Here is a 5,027-nt window from a genome sequence, read left to right as displayed (position 1 = left end):
AATAAAATAAAATAAAATAAAATAAAATAAAATAAAATAAAATAATAAAATAAAATAAAATAAAATAAAATAAAATAAAATAAAATAAAATAAAATAAAATAAAATAAAATAAAATAAAATAAAATAAAATAAAATAAAATAAAATAAAATAATCAATTCTGAGAGGGCCAGGAAACTAAGAGAATATTGAAGGCATCACAAAACACACAAGTTCCATTCTTCTCAATTTTAGCCATGCATTTAGCCATGAATAGGTAAACTAGAACTTCAATTTACTAATGCTAATTACTAACTTACTAATTTACTAACTTCAATTTACTGATGCTAATTTACTTGTTCAACATGGAGCAAGGTGCCACACATACTCATACTTATATGCATCATTCAAGCCAAACATATTTAACTAAGTATTAATGTCCACCTATTTGACTTGAACTTTGGGATTCTGGACTGAGCTGAGAAACAATAAATCAAAGGAATGCTTATTCTGATTGATCTTGCCATCATTGAGATGTTTGGGTCCTGTCTTGGATCTTTGAGATGGCTAAAACTATAAACCCCAATAAATAACTTTCAAACATTTGCAAATTGTTAGGGTAAGAGTTTAGCAGAATATTCCAACAAAAATTTAGATGGGGTAAGGACATTATAAGGAGAAGGGAACTGAAGGCTGGTTCACAATGGCTCCTGTTTCCTTCACACCCATGGGAGTTCATCAAAATAGTCTTGAAACTGGAGAAAAGAGAACAGAGGAGAAGAGAGGGAGGGAAAGTCTCCTACAGATGAACACAACCAGAATTGTATTCGATTGTAAGTTTTTCTGTACCAGTTGAATTTCTATAGTTCCTTTCACTGAATCAAAGCTGTTCAACTTTCATTTTATCCCAAAGGAAAATTCTGTGCTGCAACAATGGTCTTCATAACTGTCATAAGCATGAATTTGTGGTTCAAAGTTTTGGAGCACTTCATAGCATCACATCAACGTACTCCTTTCAAAAGCCCGGTAGAACAAGTTAGTGTTATCTCTTATCTGGTATAGGAGGAGATTGAGGTTGAAAGAAGGTGGTTTGGTTCTTGGCAAGAGTGATCTTGAATATTCTAACTTATAGTTCAGATCTATGCAATTTTCCATTTCCCTTTTCTTCAATGCAGACTTTGGAGTTGTTCTATGGGATTCTCTAACTAGCCCGAACAGATGAAGAATTTCATGGATGGGGGGAAAGGAGAATTTGGCTGTAATCTTTTGGTTCATATCCCCTCTGCTATGCCAACTCTGTGGAAAGATTTATTTCTAGATTTTGAGACGGCTGCTAAAAACTTAACTGAGTTTTTCTTTGTTTTTTTTTTATTTGCTGAACTGCTCCATCATAATCAGAACCTGTGATTTTGCAGAAACCATCTCAGTATGAGTTGAACCGAAGAATGTGCTATTTATTGCAACTACCTAAGGTTATTCAAATGTGTGGGGAAAATAGTGTACAATGAAAGTTTCAGTGAGCACCATAAACAGAGTGACTAATGTTCATTAGTCCTGTAGGTGGTGTTAAACAACAAAGCATTGCTGGGAAATGACACGCAGTGGTAGCATTTTCCAAGAAGAAAAAACAATATTAAACAACCTATCCCTGAGTATGTATTTCCATCATGCTCAAAACAATTCTCCCCTCCAACTAAATTAATGATATTAAAGTTATGTAAAAGAGGAAGATAGAGAGAAAGCCATATGTGCTATCATTCTCCAGGATGAGGTGTTATCACACAAAATTATTAGAAATAATTATTGAAAAATTGTATATAATGTGACTGAACACTTGAAACTGAGATATATAGGTAAAAATTACCAGCAATAAATCTTAAGGGCTAAATGGAAGAAAATAGTCTCTGCTGAATGATTATAAAGTGAAATCATGTAGATCATGGTCCAAAGAGACAGTCTGATTGAAAATCTGAGATTGAAAGTGCTGCATGTTTTGCTTTTAAAAATGTCATCATAAAACTGAAGCTGGATTTACATAATGAACCTTTTTTCAATATTTCAGGGCTGTCAAGAGTTTGAGTGTCTGTCTGCGTGTGTGTGCGTGTGTGTGTGTGTGTGTGTTAAGAAATGCCAGTTGGATTAATGTTTGGTGCAATTTAAAGCTTCGTTATTGATTGTTAGAATGATTTATATCTTATTAAAAGTTGATCTTCAGCCAAATGAAAACTTACTTGCTGACGAGCTAAATATTATGGAGATACTAATCTAGATGAAGCTTTATCAGTCCCCCACCCAACATCCACATTAACTCTTTAAATATAAATAAAGTGCTGGCCTATGTTATTTATTTGAAAATTGACTGTCCTTTTCCTATGCCTATAGAAAGTCAAATTGTAATCATAGAAGGGAAAAGTGTTCTTTGATTGAACCCACCAGGAAACTGAGATAGCTTTGGACTGTAATCTAGATGGCACAAACAGAACATGAAGGAAATCTAAGTATTATTTTGCTAAGGCTGGTTAATATACAGACATAAATGCTTTGGGACCAATTTATCTAAAAACTCATCTACACCAGCATGGACTTAATCAATATTTTATTCTCTGCAAGCAAATCAGTAAAATACTGGATTTCTTTGCTACTGGCCTCAATTTCTATCAACTTTCATCTTCCAAGATATATGTCTATGTCCAGTGATAGGATTCAGCTGGTTCGCACTGGTTCTGGAGATCTTTATGGAGTGCTGCAAACCAGCTGAATAGTCAAGGCTGCCTGCCTAATGATTTCAGTAGCTCACACACACCTCAGATGTTCCTGCTTGTTTGTAATTAACCAAAGGAAGGGAAAAGAAAAAAATGAAATAACCACATAGCCATTTCCTCAGCAGAAAAATTCTAGCCCCTTTAAAACTTTGGGGGGGGGGGATAAAGTGAAAGAGGTTTTTTTCTTCTCTCTCCCTTGAGTTAATAGCTCCGAGCAGACAGCCAAGAACCATTTAATAGGTGAATACTTAGTTACAATAACAAAACTGCAGGAATGCAGTCAGCACAGAAACAATAGAAATGAACAGATCATACAGATTAACAGAGTTGGAAGGGACCTTATAGGTCATCTAGTCCAACCCCCCACCCAAGCAAATGGCAGTCCAACTTCTTCATGAAAGCCTCCACTGATGAAGCTCCCACAATTTCGAAAGGCAAGTTGTTCCATTGGTTGATTGTTCCTCCTTATTTTTAGGTTGAATCTCTCCTTGTTCTTGACTGGATTAGGCCAGGAAAGGAGTTTTGAAAATGTTTTTTTTAAAAAACAGGAGTACCTTGCCAGAGTTCCTATGTCTTTTTAAATATACGTTCTAATTAGCAGAACTGATTTTATTAATTTGGAATAGGGTTGCAATGCTGTTTCAATGTTTATGTATTTTGATCCCGCATTTTCAGCATTTAAGAGTTAGCTTACAGTATTAGACTGTAAAGATTTCAAATTGACTTGTCACTGTGTTGCTTGTGTGTGATGGAGCATCCACAACTTCTGAAGGCAAACTATTCCATTGGTTGATTGGTCTCACCCTTAGGAAATTTCTTCTTAGTCCTAGGTTGCTTCTCTCTTTGGTTAGCTTCCATCCATTGTTTCTTGTCATGCCTTTTAGTGCTTTGGAAAATAGATTGATCCACTAATTTTTGTAGGAGCCCCTCAAATTTCCTGACAAAACAATTAATCAATGGAACAACTTGTCTCCAAAAGTTGTAAATGCTCCAACACCAGAAGTTTTTAAGAAGAGATTGGATAACCATTTGTCTGAAGTGGTGTAGGGTTTTCTGCCTAAGCAGGGGGTTGGACTAGAAGACCTCCAAGGTCCCTTCCAACTCTGTTATTCTATTCTATTCTATTCTAAATATTGGAACGGTGCTATTTTATTGTGCTATTTTATTGTGAGTTGGACTAAGGAGAAATTTCCTAAGGGTGAGACCAATCAAGTTGGCCACGCCCACCCAGCCAAGCTGGCCCCTCAGAGCTCTCAGAATGCCTTGATGCCCGCCCTGACTCTTACGCCGCCTCCTTATCTGATTCAGCTGCCAGAGGGGCCGGCAGCCAATAGGCTACAACGCTTCAGCTTGTTATTCTGCCACTGTTTTCTCTTAATACATCATTTTCCCCTGTTTGTTTGTTTTCTCATTATTCTTCAGCTCCAATATATCGCCATGTAAAGTGTATTTCAAATATGAGATGTTTTAGCTTTCTGGGAAGATCATCCACCGAAGCAGCCATTGCCTGCACTTGGAGACACAGCATTTCTTTTAAATCCCCCCAGAGGACGATGGGCAAGGCAGAGCAGTGGGAATAAAGAAACAGGAGGATGCAGAGTAACTGGGGCAGCCAAGGATTAATTTCTTCAGTTCTCAGGAGGAAAAGGATTAGTGGGCAGTAAATTATTAAATTTCTTTTTCCTTTTTAGTTTTTTCTCTATTTAGATAAGAGAAAAAGGATTCAACAGTACAGGGAGGGAATTTTGAAAAAATTGATTGCATATGATCACTGTCAAATACTGTGCTTTTAAAAAATTCTGAAGGAATTGCAACTGCCATGCAGTTAGTTTATTTTTAAAACCACAACCCTGTTAATATATTTTGCTTCTCTTGCTAGTTCTCCTACAACTATAGTCTCACCAGCTTAAAAAAGCGCAGCAGGGTAGAATCAGCCAGGAAATCTATATACAGAAGTAAAATCTTAACCACAATTCCTTTAGACAAAGTTTTTTTTCATAACTTTATTGGAGAGCTGCATCTCTGCTTTTTAAATATATGATACAATACTATTTATTTCTTTGTTTGTTTGTTTGCCTCTGACTCAGTCTGAACTTCTGAAAACTGCCTGGACAAGTCCCTGCAGTTTTCTTGGCAAGATTTCAGAATTGGTTTGTTGTTGCCTCCTTCTTAGGGCTGAGACAAAGTGTCTGGACCAAGGTCACCCAGCTGGCTTTATACCTAAAATGGGATTAGAACTCCTAGTCTCCCAGTTTTTATTCCAGGACCTTCAACACATAGATCAAAC

This window comes from Pantherophis guttatus, chromosome 1 (genome assembly GCF_059756535.1).
Source record: "Pantherophis guttatus breed Tessera chromosome 1, ASM5975653v1, whole genome shotgun sequence".
Lineage (NCBI taxonomy): Eukaryota > Metazoa > Chordata > Lepidosauria > Squamata > Colubridae > Pantherophis > Pantherophis guttatus.
The sequence above is the reverse complement of the archived record's forward strand: the minus strand, read 5'-3'. Positions refer to the sequence as shown.